Source organism: Pogona vitticeps, chromosome 3, assembly GCF_051106095.1.
Source record: "Pogona vitticeps strain Pit_001003342236 chromosome 3, PviZW2.1, whole genome shotgun sequence".
Lineage (NCBI taxonomy): Eukaryota > Metazoa > Chordata > Lepidosauria > Squamata > Agamidae > Pogona > Pogona vitticeps.
The window spans coordinates 163,084,351-163,110,369 of NC_135785.1; the positions used below are offsets into that span (position 1 = coordinate 163,084,351).

Consider the following 26,019-nt stretch of genomic DNA (forward strand, 5'->3'; position numbering starts at 1 on the left):
GCTCTACAGAAAACCCACCCACACAGACCGGTACCTACACAAAAACTCCAACCACCACCCACAACCATCATGACATCCAACCTTTTATGGGCAAAAAGAGGCATAGTAAAAACACTGGTAGACTGTGGAAATCGGAAGTGTGAAGCTCAATTTCTCAGCACCGAACTCAACCATCTGAATTGGGCCCTAAAGACAAATGACTATTCCAAGAATGAAATAACAAGAGCCATCAAACCATGAAAACAACACCAAACTGAAAAGGAAAAACAACCACCCACAAGTAAAGTATTTCTGCCATATATCAAAGGGAGTACGGACCACATGGGGAAACTTTTGAAAAAACACAACCAACAAAGAGTATTCAGGCCCACCACAAAAATACAACAAATGTTAAGGTCAACAAAGGACAAAAGGGACCCCCTCACCACTGCAGGAGTATACCGGATAACTTGCAGTTACGTCCAGGTATATATTGGAACCACAAAATGAAGCATTCAAACCTGAATCAAAGAAAATGAGAGACACTGCAGACTAAAACAACCGGAAAAATTGGCAGTAGTTGAACATGCCCTAAAACAAGCTGGACATTTAATTCTATTTCAAAATACTGAAGTATTGGACAACACCAGCAGTCATTATGTTAAACTGCACAGGGGAGCCATTGAAATCCACAAACATAAGGTGGAGCTTTGTCACGGTGCTGCCAGCAGCTTCCAGGAACAGCTCCCGGGAAAAGCTGGAACCGCCTGGTCTGGGGTCCCTCTAGAAATGGGGATCGAAGGGGAGACCATGAGATGTCTCACTGAAGCAGTTGGTGAGCACCAGAAGGAAGATTGGGCAGCAACCTGGTATTTCTTGCCTCTGAAAATTCACCTGAGCACAGATCGGATGCGGGAGCCATTTTGGCAGAGAGCTGTGAGCAACTCCACCCCCACCCTGCGAGGAGAGAAGAACAAGCAATACGGCATTGAAAATATATAATAACAAAGTAAGTTGAAGCCTTTGATTTATGAACAACCCCATTAAGCTGAAAAAGAAATTAGAGTGAAAATACTTGGCCGAAAGAAGATAAGGAGCAGCAAGTTTTGCTTACCAGCCTGTCTCTTCAAAAATGAAACTGATTCTTAAACAGCAGGCTGATTCAAGGTCGAAAGAGAGACAGTGAGACGGAAAAATCTTTTCTTTCTGGAAAAAATCCGAGAGTGAAATACCACTGGACAGGCTTTAAGAGACAGAAATTTTGTGAATGCTGTTTAGCCTGGACCTTTCTCCCTAGACTGTGTGGGACTCTGATAACAGGATCTTGCTGGGTTTTTGGAGAAGGAGGAATAAGCTTTTGGAAGAAAGAAACTGGACTCTGAATCATCAGCAAGATGACGCAACCAACTAGACTGAGGAGCTAGAAAAACCAGGACTGGAGGTTTTTTTTCTTTTATTGAATCTTTGGATTAAATGGAAAGAACATTAGGAAGATTATAAGGATATCTACTGGAGAGACTGATTCCCTGTGTCTGCTGTTTAGTCTGGATTTTTTTTTTTTTTTGGGCTGGACTGTGTGGGACTCTCATAATATTGCCACGGGTGTAATTTAAATTGTTGGGGTAAAAGTTGATTTATATACTATAATATCTGTGTAAGGATGGGAGGAAGAACCTAGGAGCGGTTTATGATTGTGGGTTGGGTTTGTTGATAAAATAGTGGAAATTTCGGAAAGATATTTGAGGGTTGGCCACTATGGTCAAGGATATAGTATTATTTATACAGACCCTGCTCATTGGAAAGATTGAAATGGCCTCCAAAAAATTAAAATATCATATGTTGGGGACTTTGTCTGCCCAATCTCAAAATCTGGGAATAGGGGCACAAAAATCAGATAATGAATGGCAGGTTACCATGCAAAAGATAATAACAACAGGATTTCAGCAAGTAAATGAGTGTCACAGCCAGATAGAAGAGCTGATGAAAGAGAAGTTATCTGGTGTTAAACAACAGTTAAATGAAATTGTACTAACTCCAGAACTACCTTTATTGAGTAAGATACTAGGTAACATAGATGGGTTAAAGAGTTACCCAGTGAGCTATTTAGCAATTACAGTCTGAAAATATGTTAAAATTGGATTACTGTCCTGGATCCATCCTTCTCTTCCAAAAACTGGAAGAAAGCAGAGCTATGGAAACAAGAGGAGCGTACTGAGAAAATATGGGAAGTGACAGAAAGGGATACTCTTTCAGGCATGCTGAATGACTGTCCAAATCAAAAGGAAATTGAACAATGGGATGTATTTTACAAATGGTCTTGGTTTCCTCACAGTGTTGAGGTAACTTAGATTTAAACTAAAATATAACTGTAGGTGGATAGCTGGAGGGTAATCAAATAGTTAAAAAAAGCAGAAAGTTAATTTGTTATAGAAATATGAATAGTTTAGATGATTGTATACTCTGAATTCTCCTATCCTCTAATCTTTTCCCTTTTCCCCCACTTCCTTTTACCTTTTGTATTCCCTACCGTAGTTAAAAAATTTAAATATATAAAAAACCCAAAATCCATAAACATCAGCAGAGCTTCAACAAAAAAGAAGAAAGTTTTACATTCAGCAAAGCCTGGTTCCCAGCACTGAAAAATATAGCCTGCAAAAGGTCAATGAACTCTACCCAGCTATAAGGACCAGTGATCACTGCACACAAAAGACCAGCTAACAACACCCATTAATCACAGTGACAGATCATCTCTCCTCCTTATCATAACAATACACCCACAACAAAAACACTCTGATCACCATAATCACCCAATCTCCTGAAAAGGACAAAAGCTGATCCCATAGCTATAAATACTCAACTACCCAACAAACTGCAACAGAGCACAGACAGAGTTCTGACCCCTGTCCTCTGAAGATGCTGGCCACAGAGACTGGTGAAATGTTAGGAAGAAAAACCCTAAGAACATGGCCAAACAGCCCCAAAAACCCTCAACAACCATCGGATCCCGGCTGTAAAAGCCTTTGAGAATGCATTGATAAAAAGAACATGAGGTTTGCAAAATTCTGGGTGAAAACTGCTGCCAAATATCCCCAGCAGCAAATTAAAGTTTGGGTTACTGAGGAATAGCAGAGGAGAACTCATTAAATATATACTCAGAATGAAGACAAGATCATGATCCAGACCAGGAGGATGTCTCCCCCTGAAATTTTAGGATGAGAAACTCTCCTCCAGCCCCAAGAATCTCCTAGCCAGTGAGACTGTGCCAGCTGGAGGATACTGGGAGTTCTAGTCCAAAACGTTCAGTTCTCCAACCTCTGCACACACATCCAGGTATGTTGCTATACTTGATGACTGCAGGGTTCATGACTGGCAGCTGACAGCGTGAAAGACCACACTGGAAAATGTTGAAGCAATTGATCAGAGATGGAAGGTACTTTGTTACATCAGTCAGGCTTGGCGGCAGCACCAGACAAACAGTAGTGCCAAGGGGCCTTGAAAGGCCAGGAAAGCACTCATGACTACTTTGGTCAGGAATTCTGTAGCCTCAAGGTTTGTTGTCTGCCTAGAATATCAAACCTGCAGCTGTCAAACATGATACTGCTGTATAAAATACAGTGGTTATAAAATACAGTGGTGCCTCACAAGACGATTTTAATTCGTTCCACTGCATTGAAATCTATTTAATGCGTTTCAATGGGGGGGGGGAATCACTGTCTTGCGAAAATTGTCCAATCGTCTTGTAAAACACAGTTCCCCATACCATATTGGGGAAAAGCAATCCCCTCACCTGCACTGCTTTTGGAAATGCAGTGGGTCTCAGATGGCCAACTCCCTCTTTCTCTCTCTAGCAAAGAAAGAGGGTGAAAGGAGTCAAAGCAGCCCCCTGGTTCCTGATAATGGTGACTCCTTTTGCCGTGATCCTTTACCACTGGGAAGAAAAAGAGGAAGAAAGCAATACAAGACATCCCCAGGACTTGCTGCCTTTGCAATAGGTCCTGATGAGGAGGAAAAGAGATGAAAAGGAGTCTACAAAAACCAGGGAAATCATAAGTGCAATCCCCAATTAACACAAATTATGCAGTTGAGTTCCCCAAATTTGGAGAAATCATACAGATCAGCCTCCCCCTGGGAAAACCACTTTTATGACATGGTATTTCCCCTGCAAGGTATGAGTTAGAATGGCCCTTTCACTTCCTACCCCATTCTGTCCCCTAACCCCCCAAGTCATGGTGACCCCCTGGCTGCACCTCCCACTCAGTACAGGGCTGCACAGCCCCAGTCCTGCCAGAGGCCGAGAGAGCTCCTCAGTGTTTTTCCTCCCACAATCCTCTAGTGCACAGGTATTAGCATATGCTATACCTTATGCTAATACCTCATCCATTGCACTTTGGGTGTGCTGCTGATCCCTATGATTTCCCCAAATGTGGGGAACTCAACTCCATAATTTGTGTTAATGGGGGATTACATTTGTGATTTCCCTTTTTTTTTTTTTTTAACAATCTCTTTACCCTTTGGTTCCTGGCTGTTTTCACCATCCTCTATCATTTAAATTTGCAGTCATAGCCCCATTGGCAATGCTTTGCAAGATGGTTTTTTCTCCCATTGAAACACGTTAATTACATAAGACCTACTTTTTTATCCTTTTTTATTTTTCCAGGAGGCAGACCCTGGAAAGCCAGAAGCATACACTTTCTCCTCCACTTTTTTGGGATAAAAAAGTAGGTCTTAAGTAATTAATGTGTGTTCCAATGGGGGGAAACCATCTTGTGAAACATGGTACAGTGGACCCTTGACTTACAGACGGCTTGACTTACAGACTTTTTGAGTTACAGACTTCTCTGGCCGCAAAATTTAGGTTTGACTTGCAGCCTGAGAATTGACTTACAGACCAGAAAAAAACCAAAATGGAACAAAAACGGCCTGTTACGGGATTAATCGGTTTTCAATGCACTGTAGGTCAATGGAGACTTGACCTACAGACTTTTTGACTTGAGAACCGCCTTCCAATACGGATCAAGTTCTCAAGTCAAGACCCCACTGTAAAAAAAACAAACCCATCTTGTGAGGCAATGACCTAAACATGTTCCAGTGAAAATCGCCCATAGGAACAATCGTTTTGCAAAAAAGTCATTGTCTAGCAAATTCCTCATTTTGCAAGGTAATCGTCTAGCCTAGTGAGGCACCACTGTAGTCACTAAAATAATCACATTTAAGTTGATACTGAAAATGGCAGGATGTGATGGCAGCATTTTGCAATACTGGGTTTTCAGTTGTGTGTATGAAAAAAGATTAATTCTGTGACCAAAATATGGTTACTATCTATTCAGTTCAAGGCTGTGCAACAGGCATTAATGGTTCAGCAGTGCTACCTCTATCTAACATTAGTATTGGCTGCTGGCAGAGTAGCTTCACCCAATGCAGCACTGCTGGTCTAATCTCTGGGTTGGTCTGTGTCTGCACGTGCCATACCAAATGTCCTTTCAATACATCTGGTGTGGGGGCAGCTGTGAGCAATCCTTTAGTCTTAGGTTGAGATCCATGGCCTGAACTTTGTGTTGCAGGGGGAGAGGTTTGAGAGATGTTCCAGAGCAGGGAGCACTTTATTATTTCCCTGATTATCTGCCTGCTTCATTGCTAGCACTCAGTTCTGTTATGGACACAGTTACTGCTCTATGCTTACATTAAAAGCAGGGGATTTTTGCCCCCGAAGTGCTTACATGATGAATGAGAGCAGGTATGAAGATATGGTATCTAAACAACTCTCCACACTTCCTAAAACGATGGTCTTCTATCAAACCTGCCCAGAACTTGGAAAAGTGACTTTTTCAACTACTTCTGCCAGAAACCCAAGCCAGTGTTGCTGGCTGGGAGATTTTAGGAGTTATAGTCCAAAATAGCACCTTTCCAAGCTCTGAAGCTGTGTTGTGCAGCCACCTGTCCTACAAGATGGTGGGTGATAGTCTGTATCACCCACCCTTGTCATTTTGCAGGCCAAACAATCCCCCATTTGCTGCTGCCACTGACAAAGAATCATGAGGGCAGAAAAGAGGTGTCATCATATGACCAGAAAAGACAACAAAAAGCAAACAGGAGGAGACAGCTGACCCCCTTCCACAGTGGCCTGAGCCATCTAGAGTTGGAGCTATCACTGTGTCACAGAAAGCTGTAACCGTTTCCCCTAAATTTTAATAGTAACAGAAGTGGCAAAATCAGTGGCCACCGCTAATGTTTGGCACTATGAATGTAGGCATTCTGGTGAAGTTCTAGAGAATCACTGCAACCACATGAGTCCCAGACAATGCAGATCCTTGGTCTGTTTTACCAGATCTATCAATTCTCCCACTGATTTTTTACTCCAATACATGATCTTATTCATGTTCTTTCTGATACAATTTGCAACGACATATCATAATTCATTTCCTTCTGTTAGCATATGGCAACAGACTATATAATAATCATGTTGTTGTTATTGTTTCTTCTCAGCATTGCTGAGGTGGACCAAGGGTCAAGCCTAAACATTAGGAGCCAACTCTTAAAAATTTGCAGCTGACATATTGGCTGAAATCCAGTAGTAAGTTCCAACTGCAGAAGGCTCATGGGAATAGATCATACAATCCCACTTATTGTGAACAGAATTACTTCTTCCTAAATTAAGTGCATAATTATGAAGCCTCATTTATGCTCTCTTGTGGATTCACTTTTATTGGTCTAACACTTAAAAATGACCTAACAGCCAACCTTATGGGACTCGCTGCAATTTATGATTTATGAACAAAAAAAGGAATTGTTCAAATCACTGAGCCCAGCCCTTGGAACCTACTGAAAATAGTTATCCTGCATTTCTGGCCTAATATATCATGAAATAACCATATATGAAAGGAAATGGGCAACTCTTCAGACTGTAAGTGCTCCTTTCCTAGGAATGATTCCCACTCAAATCCAATGTCTATAGGATTATGCTTTAAAGACGGAGCTGTGCATCCTAGTTCTATGAGTTGGATCTGGACTTAGCTATTGTTAATGATAAAAGTTATGTTAGTCATGACACTTTCCCTTGGTCTCCTAGGGCTTTATCTAATTCTTAGCCCCACCTAAAGTATGAGTGAGTAAGACTTGTTATGTTAACATTCACATCAATCCCTCTGATTGAATGGCTCTTCTCTACTTGAAGTAGTAAATGGATTTGACTGTATAGCTTGCCTGAGGTGTAACTGTGTTTGGATCCACCCGTACAGCCATATAGCTGCAAAATAAGTCAATCTGATGGGAAAGGTCTTCAAAAACGAAGGATGAACAGTATGGCCCTAAGTCTATGTATCCGTAATAGGGAATAAGTCTCACTGCATACAGTGGAACTTACCCGTGTGTAAAAATGCTCAGAATTAGATAGTTAATCACTTTGGTTTTGTGAACTGTTTTTCTTGCCTTATTTTATACTGATTTTTTAAAAAATGTTTACCAGGCAAGAAGTTCCAAGTTTCTCCCAGTGTGTTGTGCAAGCACAGAGAAAACCCTATCCTGTATCCCCACCAAATGCACCTGTGAAAGTGGCAGGAATGTCGGTGCAGTGTTCACATGCAGAGAGCAAGGGGAGGAGAGAAGCTTTGTCCTTCCAGACATAGAAAACTGCAGCTTTCACAGGCCTTACCAGATCATGCTGGCTGAGGCTTCCAGGCATTTAAAGCTTAAATATTTAGAGGGCAAAATAGTATCAATGGTTTTCAATGGACTATCAAGTGACATGTCATGGTTCTTAATGTATTAAAGTTACATTGTAAGGAGTTATTAAAAAGTAGCGTGTACACATTACCATTACTGGCTATCACTACTGTTACTAAAAGCAACCACAGAGACTGGGGGAGTCTGACTTTTCTTATACATCTCAGTGCTGCAAAGGATTGCTTCTACAGTATAGTCTTTATTTTTGCTGCTACTATGTAGTCTCAGAGTTAACCAACTAAAAACATGGATGTATAGGCAGGCCTTCCCTTCCAGTTAATTCCTGTCCTCTTTCCTTTTTTTCCCCTCTTTATTTGATTTATTTTTATTTTTCCCATCTTATAGAATCATTTAATTAATTAATTGTTATAAATTTTTTAAGAACTTGTTATCCTTATGTTGTAAGCCGCCTAGAGTGGTCGAAATGACTAGATAGGCGGGGTATAAATAAATAAATAAATAAATAAATAAATAAATAAATAAATAAATAAATAAATAAATAAATAAATAATATTTTTTGCCAACATGTTGGAATTTCAGAGCCTTGGAGGGGAGGGGAGTGGCTTTAATCTGAATTTTATGCCACTCAAATTTTAATGCAGAAATTTTGCAATCTGCAAATCATTGCATAGAAATAAATTAAATGTTTACTTGGAATACAGGCAGCTGTAAATATTTTTTTTTTTAAAAAAAAACAATTTATTTGCAACCATGCTAGCTAATTGGCATGTTGCAAACTCCTATAACCCATTAAGATTCTGCCTCAAGACTTGAGGTTTTTCTTGTCTAATGAGAGTCCTGAATGCCCGGTTGCGTGTCCGAACATATTGACTTTGATATTAGGAGAAGCTGTTTGGACACATCCATCAGTGTTCTCTGATCACACTCTATTAAGACAGCCTTGCTGGTTTATCCCTTAGCAAGAATGAATATTAATGAACCTTGAGTCAATATTTTGAAGAAGATTAGAAGATAAAGTACAGGGCTTTTACTTCCAAGACAACATTCAGTTTTGACCTATAAGAAGACTTCATTAGTCTTAATGGGTAACATCAGAAAATGATAGGCACACATCATAGGGAAGGATTTGTACTTTTGGACATCCTTTGATAAATACTCATGTTTGTTCATTTTAATCCTTTGGAAATCTTACAAAAACCAGAATGTGAAGACTGAACTTTTAAAATGCCAGGCATATCTTTTGTTACTTGATGAATTGACTGATATGTTTTGCCCAATAAAAGGGGTGTGCCTTTATGAAAACTGTTAATTATAATGAGTTATGGATGATAGATACAAAGTGTGGGGGGTGGGTTTTTTTGCCTGCTGTGGGGAGCTACCTGTGGAATATCCACTTACTACATAGGATATTCTTGACTGGGAAGTAAGGTCAAGGCAAAATCATAATTGGAGAAAACTTTCAGGTCCAGTCAGGGGTTTGAAACAACAAAATGGGGTCCTAGTGGATTAGGATACCAGAAGACAATAGTCCTAGGCAGGTGTTATTTATTTATTTATTTATTTATTTATTTATTTGTTTGTTTGTTTGTTTGTTTGTTTATTTATTTATTTATTTATTTATTTATTTATTTATTTATTTATTTATTTATTTATTTATTTATTTATTTATTTATTTATTTATCTTATATGCTGCCCACTCTACCCAAAGGTCTCTGGGCAGCTTACAACAATTAAAATTCAATTAAGAGCCTCGTGGCGCAGTGGTTAAAACGCTGTATTGCAGGTAAAACTGTGCTCACAACCTGGGGTTCAAATCCCAGGTAGCTGGCTCAAGGTTGACTCAGCCTTCCATCCTTCCGAGGTCGGTAAAATGAGTACCCAGCTTGCTGGGGGGGCAATGTGTAGCCTGTATACTTAAAATTGTAAACCGCCCAGAGAGTGCTTGTAGCGCTATGGGGCGGTATATAAGTCCAATAAATAAATAAATAAATAAATAAATATAAATAAAATACAATAAATAATAATATAGTAAATGTATTTTTTATGATTATATATATTTTATTTGATATATTTTATGTTGTAAGCCACCCCGAGTAGACATGGTCTAGAGGGGCAGCATATAAATTTAATGAATAAATAAATAAATAAAATAAAAGATAAAATGATTAAAATAAAATATCTGCTATGCAAGTGATGATCGAGGCCATGCTCTGCTTCTGAAGTTGCAGAATCAGTAGCAGGAGCCCCTAGTCCTGGTATCAGTGCTTATGGTGAAAACATTTTTTTTTAAAAAAAAAAGCCTTTACAGATAAGTGTTAAAACACAGTTCTTCAGAGATGCTTTTCAGGATCACCTCTCTTCAAAAATAGTTTTTATGTTTATGTTATTTTTGGATCCCGCTGTTTGACTGCTGTCATCACTTGTGGTTCTTTTGTTATGATTGTTTTTAAGATTATTTATAGATGGGTGGAAGGTTGAGTGTTCTTGTGTTCTGTGTCTATGTTTGTAAACCACACAGAGTCGTGGCATGCCACTAGAAGGAGAGTATAAAAATCCAATAAATACTCAAATATATAAATAAATAAACTTTACAGAGGCTTCCACAAAACTGCAGTAAAACAAGGTGTAAGTCTTGATATCTATAGCCATAGATCTAAAGACTTTCTCCCTGTGAATGGACAGTGCTCCCTGCACTGTGGACAATGTCTTAGGGATGATTTACCTGGCATGTACAGCTCTAAATCTATTTTGATGTGATTCACTTCTTGTGGTTATGATTCCTGCAAGAGAATTAAGAGTGGTTCAGATATATTGTCCCTTCACCCTTCGGCCAGAGCAAGAGAATTGATTCATTGCTATCCTCTATCTAAGTTGCAGGCAAGTTTCCGATCTCATCCTCATAGTTAAGAGTAGCCAGATGAAATAGAGGAAAATATCTTTGTAATTTTGATAGTTGCTTAGACAAGGAAATTTCAGAAGGCGCAGTTTTTAATGTCAACTGATAATAATAATTGTGTGCTATCAAGTCAATTCTGACTTATAGTGACAATTCTGACAAACTCTTTTTAGGGTTTTCTAAGTAGAGGGCATTCAGAAGTGGTTTGCATTCCCTTCTTCTGGGGGCACCCTGGGATTGTGCAGCTTGCCCAAGGCTGCACAGGCTGGTTGTTCCAGAATGCACAGTGGGAAGAAAAGAATCAACCTCAGCTTTCACAACCACATGCCTAACTCACAGAGTTATTCAGCCAGCTACACCTGCTGAAATTTCCTTCTCCGCACAACTATTAAAGGTACAAGATCTCACTGATTTCTCATCTGGTCACCTTGCCCATATTAAAAGGCTTCTTTTGTCAGATGTATTCAACAGATAGCCCTGAGTCCAACACTCAAGCTCTATACTTTCTAGCCACTGATGTATTAGTGGTATTGATGCATTAGTGGTACACTGTACAGATGGGTGGAGGATTATCTTTAGGAGATGAGTGAATCAGTCAGGTTCATTTTCACCTAAACGTGAGCTCTGCACTTTTTAGAAAATAATGATTTTAATAAATTTTCTAAAAAGTGCAGAGCTAACGTTTAGGTGAAAATGGACCTGACTGATTCACTCATCTCCTAAAGAAGGGAAAGAATCGAGTTTCAGTTCATTATTTATCAGAATAATGTTCAGTTTGGGAGAGAGAATACGATTTGTCCATGCCTTGTGCACTCTTTCCTTTATTTTTTGCACAACAAATCTTTAGGAAAGGACATAAGTACGCTTGGAATCTAAGCCATCAAATAAGATTCGGATCATTTAGTAAATCTAAATAATCTAAATCTTAAATGACAATACTAGGTTGAAACCAAAGGTGTGGGGAGCTACTGGTAAGCAGACCTGTGGTACAAGCCTAAAAAGTAACTTTTTGTCTCACAACTCCCAGAATCACCCATTCAACCTTTGGGTGACAGTTTTCCTAATTACTGGCCACTATGACTGGAAACGTGTCTTCTAAACTTGGTGAGCTCATATTTAAGCAGAAATATGATGGGTAAAATAAATGCTGTAAGGAAGAAGATCAAATAGATGCTGGTATCCTGTGGTGTGCAGAGCACACAGTGCAGCCACTGTGTGCCTTGCACTAACAAAAAAGCCAGATTGAATTGGCTTATTGGTCAGTCCGCTGGCCTTCAACTGAGGAGCTGCAGCTTAATCAAACACAGAGTATTTCACCCTGCCACCCTCAGATTGGAACCCATTCTTAGGCAGTCTGAACAAATCCTCAGAAAGTTTTGAAGGTGGGTTTGTTCTATCCTGGATTGAATTGCTTTGCTCTGATGTTGTAGGTCACTTTAGGGGGTTCTTTAATCAATGTTCAGTCAATATTGCATGATTGAAAATAAACAAATGAAATAAACTTACAATAAGATGTGTGCGTCGTTTTGCAATGGGCAAAAATGGCATGTGTCTGAAAAGGTTGGAAGCCGTTGGCTGAATACTGACTTCTATCACTTAGGGTGCAACTACATTGACTTACAGTGGGGGAAATGCTGTGGGATTGTGACAGTTTGTTTTGCATTTAATTTCCTGTTGATCACATGACATAAAAGCGAATGTGCATCAGCCAGGATTCCCCTCTCTCTACAGTTTTTTTCCTCCACAGCAATGCCTTTTTGACAGTGGAATTCATTTGGATCAGTTCAGGCAATGCAGTTGCTTGAACCAAAAGATGTCTGCATGAGTAATAGTGGCTGGAGCAATGGCACAGCAACTGTGGGGGTAGATCTTTGCATATAATGAATTTTTAAAAAATGGTTCCAGTGTTGTTTGTTTGTTTGTTTGTTTGTTTATTTATTTATTTATTTATTTATTTATTTATTTATTTATTTATTTATTTATTTATTTATTTATTTATTTATTTATCCATTCGGCTTGTATGCTCTCCGGGCGCCTTCCAACATCAATTAACAATTCAGTTAAAACAAACACACTAAAAACCAATACAGTTGAAACAAAAACAAAAACAATCTACAAAAACAATCTACATCCATGACTATCAATTAAAATTAAAAATAAAACCTTCAATTAAAAATTTTCCAGAACAGGAAGTTTTTAACCTGGCGCCAAAATGTCAGTAATGTAGGCGCCAGTCAGATGTCATTTGGGAGGGTATTCCAAAGACCCAGGACAGCTGCCGAAAATGCCCTCCGTCTACAGGCCATCCCTCTCACCTCACTGAGGGACAGTTCTTTCATGTGGGCCTTCTGGCTAGATCTCAGTGGCCTGAATATGGTCTCTCATGGCTACTCCACTCACAAGTTGTGCAGCTCGATTCTGAACCAGCTGTAGTCGCCGGATCATCTTCAAAGGCAGCCCCACATAGAGCACACTGCAGTAATCTAAATGGGTTGTTACCAGTGTATATGTGACTGTCATGAGACACCCTCCAGACTGTGGGCCCTGCCCCTCAAGGGGAGTGTAACCCCGTTCAGGACAGGGAAATAGCCCTCCAACCTGTTCAACAAACCACCCATGGACAGCACTTCCATCTTGTCTGGATTAAGGTTCAATTTATTAACGCTCATCCAGTCCATTATCAGGTCCAGACACAATTTCAGCACAGAAACCGCCTCGACTGGATTGGTGGAAAAAGAGAGGTAGAGCTGAGTGTCATCAGCATATTGCTGACTCCTAGGCCCAAACCTCCTGATGACCTCTCCCAGAGGTTCCATGTAGATGTTGAACAGCATGGGGGACAATACTGAGCCCTGAGGAACCCCATGGCATAATTGCCATGGGGCAGAGCAACTGTCCCCCTACATCACCTTCTGGACATGGTTAGTCAGGAAGGAGCAGATCCACCATAATGTGGTGGCCCAAACTCCCAGCCCAGCCAGCCTATCCAGAAGGACACCATAGTGTCAAAAGCCACTGAGAGGTCCAGGAGTATCAACAGAGTCACACTCTCTCTGTCTCTCTCCTGGCAAAGGTCATCGTACAGGGTGACCAAGGCAGTCTTCATGCTGAAACCCGGCCTGAAACCCAATTGAAATGGATCTAGAAAATCCGTTTCATCCAGCAGTGCCTGGAGTTGCCCGGCCAACAACAGCTCCAACATCTTGCTCAAATAAGGGAGATTCACTACCAGCTGATAGTTAGCCATTTGCCCTGGGTCCAGACTAGGCTTTTTAAGGAGTGGTTGAATCACCGCCTCTTTTAAGGCAGTAGGGACCACTCCCTCTCTCAAGGAGATGTTGACGGCCTCCTGGACCCAGGTGTGAACCCCCCTGGCAGATTTCCCAATTAGCCAGGATGGGCAAGGGTCGAGAGGAGTGGTGGTAAACCAGACAGATCCAAGCACCCTGTCCACATCCTTGGGTCTCAATAATGGAAATTCATCCATTAAAATTTGACTTAAGCCTAGCATACTGAACACATCCTCCGATTCTGCATCAGTGATGGAGTCCAGTTCACTGTGAATCTGAGTGATTTTTCCTTCAAAATGTAACACAAATTCCTCACAGTGAGCTGCCGAGTGGTCCTGTGTCCCTACCAACTCTCCCGGCCAGAGGAGATCACAGACCACCCGAAACAGTTCTGCTGGACGACATTCTGAGGAAGCAATGTGGATGACGAAATATTGTCATTTCACCAGCTGTATTGCCACGGAATAGGCACAATAATGGGTGCTAAGCCATGTTCAGTCAGATTCACAGTGTGATTCACACCTGCACTCTAGTCATCTCCCCACTTGCTTCATTGCCCGGAGCTCAGATGTATACTAAGGAGCTGTATGGGCTCTGCAGGTGGGGAGAGGATGCTTAGGCGTGATCCAAGTGCACATAGACATTAGAAAGGAAAAAAGGGGGGAGAATAGAGAATGGGAACAGGAAATTGCCATTCAGCCCTTTGCAGCTTATTAAGATACTTCTTCTGTAGCCCTACCTCCTGGAAATCAGGAGGGCTATAGGAGATCTACATTAACAAGCTGAAAATAAGGCTGCCTGCCAATTTCTTCCTCTCCCTGTGTGGCTGGTTAATGCAAATTTACCCAGAAAATCCCAGCATCTCAGGTGCAACTTCACAGTGGGCCAATTTGCATGTTTCTCTCTGTGTAGTCACACCCTTCCACCAGTAAATCTTCCTATAGCACAGTCATAATCATAGTTTCAGAATATTAGTTGTTGCACCCTATTTTGTTGTGCTGGTTCTGGACCAGTCAATCCAAAAATTATTGTTTATATAAAATGCTTTTTACTGTTTCCTCTTAATAACATGTGTTAAAAAGAATAATAGAGGCCTTCTGCTGGAGCAGATGTTTCTCTTCAGTTTTCTCTTCTGAAATGTTACTGTACCAAATCTAGGGCTAAGATGGGACAACTCTGAAATAGATATGTACTTCTTGCCATTTTATTTCGATTAAAAAACCTTATTTCTTATGTATAATGTTGAAATCAATTTCATACCATACTCCCGTAGTCTTCAGTCCCTCAAAATATTTAATATTTTCTTCTTCAGATCTATGCAGACAGGCTATCAGCACTTCAATCTTGAACGGCCTCTTTGAAGATCAATTCCATTCTTGGAAAGGTCACTTGAAGCTAAAACACTGATAAACTTACCTAAGAAATATTAAATGTTGTTGTGGGGGTTATTTTTTCCCCTTTATTTCCCAAACTGAAGAAGAAGTGGGAGGGAGTGTATTTGTATGTGTGCATGTGTATTTCATCCAAAGGTATACATTCTAGAATTCTGAATTACAGGCTGTCATTTCACACTGAATGCATTCAGCATCTACTGGCCTCTTTTCATTATTAAATAAATTAACAAATTAAATAACTTTAATTAACAAATTAATCACATGTATTTAATTTGTTAATTTAATTAATTAATTAAATTTGGGTTCTGGGAAAAATTAGGATCTTGATCAGTGGTGGGATTCAAATAAATTAACAACAGGTTCTATGTCCTAATGACAAATAAATAAATAAATAAATAAATAAATAAATAAATAAATAAATAAATTAAATAAATTAAATAAATTAAATAAATAAATAAATAAATAAATAAATAAATAAATAAATAAATAAATAAATAAATAAATAAATAAATAAATAAATGCCCAGGACAGTGGATCCGATGAGGGTTTCTTCCACAGTGGTCTCCCAGCGGTATGCCCAAACAGTGTATCTGTTTGGGCATACTGCTGCTGTTACCCTCACCGTGGGCATGTGCCAAACACATACACACAAATAAACACACACCACACAGTGGGTACTTATGACCAAGTTTGACAGAGAACTGACACATCTCTCCTTCCCTTTACCTCCTATTTCGCCCTATAGCTCACCAGCAAAAATTGCTTCCCTCCCCTTTCCTGCTCCTGAAATGACTGATAGCCCTGCTTGTTGTTACCTGGAGGCCGCCTTTGCGCACCTGTTGTGGAGTTATTCCCCCCCCCTTCCTTCTGGCTTGGAAGGTATGGTCTCTTTTCAATCTGTCGCCACTCCACCTCAACCCCACCACCTCAATCGGTCCTTCAGTTACTGACTCCTCTGAGGTCTCCTCCTCCTCCTTCTTTCCCCTCCACCCCGCACCCACCACTTCTCCTCGCCAGTCACTTTGAGGGGTGTTGGTGTTGGTGGCGGCGCTGGTGGTGATTATGGCTTCCCTCAGAGCCCTGGCAGGCTCCACCTCCCCACCTCACCCTCGGCGGCCACTTCCGAGAGAAGAGTTTTGATTCCCCTTATCTATTGATATGTTTATGTGCTTTCCTTTCTTGGACCTCGATATATGGCCTTCAAGAATAGTAAATCTTACTAGTGTTAAAATACTGATAGCTGTCTTCTTCCTTCTAACAGAGTGGGCCATATGTGTGCCATTTGTCTCCCAAAATTGTCAGTTTTGGGGCAGGAGGAAAAGTTCTTTGTTATTCTAAATGAGGCTTGGAGGTTTGATCTCTTTGTGGTGTGAGTGACTTTTCTATTGCATACCTTGCTTGTGTGGATCAGTGAGACCATCACCGGTTCATGCATTGGATATTCTCTGAGATTTAAAAAAACCTGTTTCTAGGCAGAGCAACAGTCTTATGTGGTACCTTTAACTTGAAAAAAAATCATAGTAAAACAAGGACGGTTGGGTGTTTGACTGAAGCGGTCTCACTCCAAAACTTTTTCCCTCTGTGTCCTGCCCTCATGCCTTGTCAATCACTCCCCCCTCAAGGAGTCATCCTCCCCCCCTTTCCCCAGTGATGCCTCTGCTCTTTCCAGGGCTCTATCTCTCTCACCCCCACCCCACCTCAGACGGCTCAGTGTGGCACGGGAAGGGAGGCAGCTAATTGTGCCCCCTTCCCCCCCTGCTCGTCGCTGGTCATCTGGCCCCTCCTTCTTCATTCTCAGGCCAGCAAACGGTTCTACGAACCAATAGTACATTTAGGAATCGGTTCTATAGAATAGGTGCGAACCTGCTGAATCCCACCTCTGATCTTGATATTGCCAAGCAAAGGCAGCATACTTTCTAGTATCCATTTGTTGAAATGGAAGTTTTAACTGCTGTTTAAATTAGCAAATGAATTAAACAATTCATTTGCACAAGCAAGCTTGAATGCTTAGCACTTCTTTGAAGCCTATGTGGAAGGAAATAAGTTAGGCACGAATGAGGGAGGCATAATTCTTTCAAAATCAGATTTAACATACCGTAACCTGGTGCTACATTAGTAACTAACATAAGAATATTTATATATTATTCAAACCAAGCAATATGTTATCATAACAAGACACAAGTCCATTTGTGAAGAAGCCCTTCCTAGACCCCCAGGTTCTTGACCATTACCACAGAGTTGCGAATTATCCTTTTTGAAGAGAAGGTCCATGAAATAGTTGTAGTGATAAAATTAACATACTTTGAGATGATCCCAGTTAATTAGATCTCTTGAGTCTGGATTCAGATTTTGTTTCAGGACTGACTCAGCCTTGGTCACTCTGGTAGAATAGATTAATACGGAGAGTGTTTGGGAGTGCAACCCTGTTGATCTGGCTTGATTTCTCAGCAGCTTTTGATACCCTTGATTGTGATACGGTTCTGCACTGGCTTAGTGATTGTTAGTTTGGAAAACTCTACTTCAGTAGTCCTGCTTCAACTGACAGGGAGAGGGGCATTGAGAAATTGTCTTTCAACCACAGGAAGTTGTGTTCTGGGATGCCTCAGAGTACCACTGTAGTGTTATTTAATTAGTATCCACAAGATGCTGTTGGGACTGCAGAGTTTACCACATGGCACAGAAGCCCATTCTGCCTATCGGCTGCCGATCAACTGATCAGAAGCTGATAGGCAGCCACCCCCCAACAGTCTACCCCTACACCCCCTTCCTTTACCTACCTTGGCCCCTACCCCACTCCCACTGACACCCCTTTACTTAATAGCTGCTGCCAAGCTATCCATCAGGCCTCCACAGACACGGCGTGTAAAAAGGGAGACCGGCTGCCCTTTGCAAGATGGCAGCTTAGGCTTCATTTAGGGTAGGGAAGATGCAGCTGCCATCTTTGCAAAGGTCAGCCTGGATTCCCTTAAGTTTTTTTAAAATAGAGAATAACAATTAAATAATAATAATAATTGACCTGGTAAATGATGGAATTCAGCTTCTGAACATTGGAATACTCTTATTGTTATGGTTGTTCTAGAAATAGATGATGGAAATAATGTTTTTGTTTGGGACGAAAAATGATAGCTGAGGTCCCAAGGAAACATTGATACAGTAAAGAAAAAGTTACAGCAATAGTACAGAGGTACAGGAAAGCAATCAAAATCAGAAACAAACTCTCCTAAGGCTACTGAGAATTAAACTGTCTGGCCCTTTTCAGAGTTTTCCAGGTAGAGAGTACTCAGAAGTGGTTTACAATTCCCTGCTTCTGGGGGTACACTGCAATTGTGCAGCTTGCCCAAGGCCACACAGGCTGGCTCTACTTCATAGGAGTCACAGTGGGGTATCAAAATCCCTATCTCTGGCTCTGCAGTCCATTACCTAAACCACTGAGCTATGCAGCCAGTAACATTCAAAATACCCAAAGTTTATATGTTAGGCTGTTGGGTCAGAGAAATTGGCATCGGTGGCTCACAGTCTTTTCATTCTGGGGGTCATTTTTATATCCAGCTCTTCTGAGCAACCCAGGACACAAAATATGACCATGGTCATATCATGTTTATCCCTTTAACTTCCTTCTAGACAAACAAATAAGGCCTAGATTTGTTTATTTAGATAATATATCAGAGAACAGGGTGGTCAGTGAATGGATTTGCTACTTTGAACCGTTGTTACGGGCAGCCAAATGTAATTTTGCTGCATGAGCTTACTTGTTTCTGTTCTGTACCAAAGTGGTTAGTGTGTTTGTGTGTGTGTGTGTGTGTGAGAGAGGGGGAGAGAGAGAGAGAGAGAGAGAGAGAGCAGAACCTTCCAACTGCAGTCCTGCAAGCCTCAGACGGCTTCTATTATTCATCTTGCATGGAGAAATTCTAAGCAGAGGTTGTGAGCGTTGCTAGCAAAAGAAGTATTCTATTGTTAATGCAACCCAAAGTCACCTTTTGCTTGTAATCTAACACATGGTGGAGTTGAACTGAGTTGCTAACCTCACACAGTTCTGAACAGGGAAATGGAAACATCCATTTGTTCAATCAATCATTAAAGTAGGATCCCAAATGGTAATCTATATCCTGGTTTCTAGGGAGCTGATTCAGGTTGTAAGGAAGAAAATATTGTGAAGCGAACGGCCAAAATAGTAGTTTTAAAGTGACTGGAGGCTGGGATGCAGGTGAGTTTTCCAGTAAAATGCATGTTTTTACTAGGATTTCAAGGGTTGCTCATTACACAAGGGCCTTTTTCTTTAGAGAGAAAAAATGAACATCCCCAGCATCTTCCTTATGTACATGCACCCCACACAGTATAGATGTTACTGTGCCAACAATAGCAAAATAAACAGTTCAAATAAAACACTGCAATGATCTGGTGGTGGTGGTGGGGACTCTCTACTGAATGAAGCAACACTACAAAAGATAGCCAGTAGACTGTTCACTAAATAAACATCTTGAACCTATAGTGAGTGAGTGATTTCATTCCATAACAGAATCATGGAAGTGTACAGTTGGAAGGGACCCTGAAGGTCACAGAGTCGAGCCCTCTGCCAAAGGAGGAAATCCACTATTAAAGTAATCCTAAGAGGTGGTCATCTAACCTCTGTTTCAAAACCCTCAATAAAGGACAGTTCACATTTTCTGTGGTAATCCATTATTGATTGATTGATTGATTGATTGATTGATTGATTGATTGATTGATTGATTGATTGATTGATTGCCGCATTACTGCTGGGATCTGTTTTCAATGGTTAACATGCAAAATAACAGCAAAGTCAGATAATAAAATAGAATAAATTGAAGCTCTACTGTTGAAGAGCTGTTACTGTCACGGGCATTTGAGAAAGTGAACTTTGATCCATGTAAATTTACACCGATATAAAAATATCAATCTTTCAAGTGTTAATAATAATTTATGTTTCTTTTCCTTTTCTTTCCTTCCTTCTTTTCTTTTGCCAGTGCCTTGACATAAGTTATTAATTTGGAATTTATTATCTGGAAATTGTTGTTAATGTGTAGGTGAAACCCATTTCAATCCATTGTTGGTGTAACATGCTGCCTGGAGAAGGTGTGGCTGCAAGGGATCTTTCTGGGTTGAACTTCCTGTCAGTTGCTAATAGCATTAACCAATAGTTCCCTCCTTGCCTCTGATTCAAAGAGAGCTCCTCCTCTGTGTTCTCTCTCTCTCTCTCTCTCTCTTTTGTCTGTTGGAGTCAATCAATCTGTTGAAAGCAGATGGCCTGTTCAGTTTGCTGTAGATCTGTTCCACTGTAAGTAAATGAAAGCTTTTTTACTTCAAATGTTTCACAGTAGATTACTGAGGGGGGGGGGGGGGAATCAATTACTTTGGGTCCTATCCTCTGGAGCTAAAAGCTTGCTCCATCTTCAGTATGACAGGCATTTAAGGATGGTTATCATATCACCTCTCAGTCTTCTGTCCTTCATGTTATTTTGAACATAGTTTCTCATTTTTACTCTTTCTTCAAGTATTTGTAATCTAATAGGTCAATTAGAAGGTAAATGGTTGTTTCAAAAAGAGGAAACAGTTTATACATATATCCAGGCACAATTTGGAAGTATGTACTCTTTATGCACTGCCTCCCTATGTACCTGATCTTCTCCCAGGTTGAGTTCAATGATAACCATAATATCCTGGGAGCTATCTACTCCTCTGACCCCCCCACCCAAAAAGTTAAATTTCCAATTCTTCTAAGAGGAGGAGGAAGACGAGGAAAGTTGTAGATGTTTGGGGCAGAAACTAGCAGTATACAGAGTTGCTTACAAACCCTGTGATGTCACCAAAACCCCTCCTCATCTGTTTGCCACTTTCTAAAATTACTAATTTTATTTTATTTTATTTAAAGGAAAGGGGATTAAACATAAGACTATGAATTCATTGCTCAGGTTGTTGAAATGAACATCTTGCCATGAAAACAATGCATAGCCAGATTCACTTTGTGGCTGAAGAATTCATTATGATGAGCTCTTCTATTCTATTGTTTCTGTTTTCACTTTGGATTTCCTGGCTCAGCTGTATTTGGAATCAAGTGCAACTTTCTGACCATGTTTATGGAGGGAGCGTTGAGAAAGTTGGCAAAACCATAACTAGCAATTTTGACCTCAAAGGGTGAGATGTGCAAAACATGCCCCCAAATTAATGTTGTAATGCATGGGAAGCAATTATAGCACTGATCATCTTGCCAGCAACCCCCTCCTCCAGGAGTACACTCTCAAAATGTGGTGCCCTTGGGCAAAGTCTGGTTGTCCCACCCTAGTTAGAGTCCCATTTTGTGGACAATAGCTCCTAGCTACCAGATTCCAGGAGTTTTGCCTGAATTCTCATAACTTCTCCAACCTTTGTTTGTGGAGGATACCCCACAACATAACACCAGCATAGCGATAAATAGGGTCTCAAAGAGAACAATAGGTTCCATTGTAATTTGAGTGGCTCTGAGCCATACACCAGGAGCAAGCAGGAAGGAATAAGATGGCCAGAAAATGGTACAGAAACAGAAGCTATGAAAATATATTGTAGCTTCTTGGTGGGTAACTGTCTCGTATGAGGAAACATTTCAAATTTGAAGGAAAAATGCATTGTTATGACACTGTTATGCTTAGTATTGTTGTTGATTGGCTGGCTAACAGTGACCATATGAATTAGTGACCTCCAGAAGGTTAAATCATCAATAATTTGAAAACAAATGGCTGTGCCTTTCTTTTTGGAATCAATCCTTCTCATGTTAAAGCCTTCTTGTTTTAACTGCTGCTTTCAGTTACGCTCAGAAAATACTACCCCTGTTTTCTCTTTGAGAAGCTCTTCTGCCTAATTCCAAACCGATCTCCAGCCTTGCCTCCTACAATGCTGAGGAACATCTAGAAATCTCATATATGTTCATGGATGAACACATGTGAGGAATGAAGACTCCAAGATCAGGTTTCAGTTAAGAAAAATCCCAGGAAAGAGAATGCACCAGAAACTATAACAATTCCTTCCCAGTTGGTGCAGACATTGTTGCTTGTAGGTGAGACAGACGAAGGTTCTAGGATAAAAGAAAACAATTTCTTCATCGTGGTCTTCTGTGAATGCACACAAAAGGGTTAACCCAGTGCTAGCGTCGGTCCTCTCGGAACATTCTCGAGCTTTAAGAGAAAAGTAACAAGTGTAAGGCTCCCTATACTGCGCATGCTCCGCCCACCCAAGCCTCAGTTCCATTTTTCCACCTAGCGGTTCGGAACCTCTCGCTTCGAGCTCTGTATTATTCACTTAAATGTTCATTTTTTCTTGGCTTTTGACTCGGACTGGACATTTATATATTGCTGAGCTCTCTTATCCCTAATGCGGACTGTATTTTGACTTTCGTCTCGGATTTTTCCCTCAACTTGGCTGCATCAATTTTTCCCGCCTTTTTTCCCCGCCAGCAATGGCTCCCTTTACCACAGCCTATGCCTTCTGGCCCTTTCAGCCATTGCAGTGGACTGCTCTAGGAAGATTTCCCATCAAGATCCTCACGATCGCTGCCTTTAAACAATTTCATTTATTTATGTTGGTTATATAGAAGATCAGTACCTGGAGAGACAAGTGTGACAACTAGACATGGGCACTTTGTATTAGTTAGGAATTAATACAAACTGTGGTACTGCAGGTGCCATGGTGGCCCAATCCCACTCCCCAGAACTGGCCAGGCCATTTACCAGGCTCTGTGTGGTGCTCAGCTCTGTCGTTGACATTGTTATGCCAATCCAGGAAAGATCCTGGCTAGCCCTTCCCTGCCTTCCTCCACAGCTGACCACCCATTGACTCAGCAGGGAGACTCCCCATCCTGCCTGCACACATAAGGGAAATGGATATGAAATGTCCATGTCTAATGAGGATCAATTTGTATTGCATGGCTCTTTAGATCCTAGCCTGCAATTCCATAATAATTCATTCTTAAATATTTAGGTGCTTGACTTGAAATACTTATCACTTTCTTACTTTCTCTACTATTTTACATGTAGTTCTATATCTTCATAAATGTCCAAGTTTGTATGATTAGTGGATTAAAATTTTGTTCACAGGCTCTCTTTCTCCATGGCTACTTAACGGTGTTTTATGGTTTTAATTATAAGGGGTAATAGTCATATGGGTGGTGATACAATTATTGTACGTAGAATTGAAGTACAAGAACTAATGTTCTTTTGGATTATTATATTATCAGTTAAACATATTTATCTGACATTATTTTTAAGAATCACTTTTAGTTGCCCTGAAACCTTTTTATTACAGTGCAGAACAAAAAGTAGAAGTTACATTTCATTGTTAACTGGCTGTTACATGACAAGTAAACAAGTTTAATTGTGTTATTCACCTCATTTACTTTAATGATTCAATAATAAATATAATAGAAACCTCAAGACCAGATGGCACTAAGAGGAAAAATGCCATGAACTATCTGGTTTTTCATTTGAATATCAGATAAAGATCCTAGCTTTCTGTTCTACGGTAGTAGATTTTCTTGCTAGCTGGCCAGTTGTTCCAGACAGAAGTTGCCATCTTATCTTGTCATGACTTGTGTATTAGATCTTACCACGACATGCTGATATTTATCAGCTATTTTCCTATTTTTACTTTCACCAAAGAGATCACTAATCTGAAGGCAGTTGAATCATTCACTCTATGTTATGGGATTTAGCAGTTTATGCTGTATCTCCACAACCCTGCCCCTTAAATCCAATGCCTCTTGAGTAGCATAGGGTGAAATCCAATAATGAGCTCCAACTGCAATAGATTCATTGAATCAATAGTAGCTACATTCATGTTGACTTTAAAAATCCCACTTGTTCAGTGGGCCAGCTTTGGTTGGAACTAGTCATTAGATTTAACCCATAGTTCTCAGGGCTGTGTGTGTGTTGTTCTTTTCTTTTGAAACTATTTCTAATAAACCTTTGTTGAAACTTTCCTCAGTTTTTTCTTTAACTGAGCATCTCCATGTTATTGTATTGTGACTGATTTTATAATGGTGTGCATCCAAACTGGAGCTCTCTAATTCAGTTTATTTTCAGGGCTGGATTGTTGCAAAGTTCTATTTTCAACATGGAAGTTGCCATATGGGCATACAGTCTTTTCCATTATTTGTATTTGTAGATGAACAAACCGGCTATTTGTAGACCTGTTTGTTGATCTGGACCTGCCACCAATTCTGTCATTTCAAATATCTGCAGGATGTGATTCCAGCACATCAGGGATTATGTGGGTCCCCAGATGTTCTTGGACTACACCTCCCAGAAATCCTGGCCAACCCAGATTCTGGGAGTTTTAGTGTAAGAATATCTGGAGAACCAAGGTTGGAAACAACTGATTCAGCCAGTCAGATTTTTCTATGCAGAGATGTCACCCCAGTTGCTCCCAGTATGAAGAGAAATACGTTCTTATTTGTTGCCTAGTTAATTAGGCCAATCTTCCCTGATTTATCATGCTAGGCTTCTAGTTTCATGGTTGACCCCAGAAAAAACTGAAATATTTTTCAAAATTTTATACAAATCATGCAATCTATTCAACGCCTAATTCTGAGCCCAGCCACATATCATGCCTTTGAGCAAGTCCAGAGCAAAGTCCAGCAGCATCTCATCTCAACTTCTGAATTCTTAGTAATTCCCCAAATCTCCAAACCCAGCCCTTGTATATGGTTGGTTTTTCTTTTTTCTTTTCTTTTCTTTTCTTTTCTTTTTGGCTACTGTTAGTTCTAGGGTGAAAAAAAGTAAGCTACCAAAGTAGTTACACCTTTAAAAGTAATCAGTTCTTCACATTAAATAAAGACATTGAGTTGCTTAACAAAATAAAACTATATCTGAATGCAATGAGCCATACTGGCCTTTATAACAAAATGTATCCTGGAGATGAGCAAGTTTATCATTATTGTAAGTGAATTACCTTCAATTACTCGAAAAGTATCAGCTGTCTTATATCAAACAATATAGCATCTCTGAGCAGCTGGATTGAAATTATTATTCACCGTGAATGAAAGGAGCCAGTTACAGGTCAGGAATTATTTCTGAACTAGAGATTTGAGATGAAACTGTAATTGGAAACTTTATGGATAGTGTTTATTTTCTTCAGTAAGGGTATTATTTTAAAGATGGTGAGAAGAAACCATTTTTGGCAAAACTAAAAGGGAACTAGCATGTCACAAAACATCCTGTAGAACTGTTCAATAATTAATACTCTTGGAACAAGATGATAGTGGCAATAAAAAGACTTGAGGCCGTTTCAGCTGGATGTTACACATAATGATTACACTTCAGAAGACGGAAATAAATGAGAGCTGCATGTTTTTCTTGGAATGGAGCACAGAGCTTCTATCTGGGTCGCACATTACCCATTCCTTAGTTGTTCCTCCAACTGAGCAGCTAAAATGCATTTTTATTGCCGAGGATGTGCAGAAATTGCTGAAAGCAACGATGAGAAACCTCTTCTGGTTGCTGCATCACCTGCACAGACTTTAGAAAACCGGAAAGCTTGTTCTCTTTGCCTAAGATTGCCAGTTGAGCCTGAGAGGAATTGCTTACAGGAAAATTGTCATTAGAAGGCCTTTAAGTAGTGGCGGGAGTACAGGTCTTCAAGCAACAGGGTAATCTTTGCTGCTGCAAATGTATAAAATTATACCATAACATGGGTGGCTCATGGATAGGGGGAGATTATTCCACTATTTGGAGTTGAGGTGTCCCAAAGCACATGAGCTGTCATTGTACTGCAAAAGACAGAATATGGAATCAATAAA

The 26,019-nt window shown here is 40.2% G+C and overlaps 1 pseudogene; it reads right to left on the minus strand.

Annotated features, from left to right (window-relative positions):
* Positions 1-4,014: 4,014 nt before the first annotated feature.
* Positions 4,015-4,153, minus strand: LOC140706218 (U1 spliceosomal RNA; annotated as a pseudogene).
* Between the last annotated feature and the right edge of the window lie 21,866 nt (positions 4,154-26,019).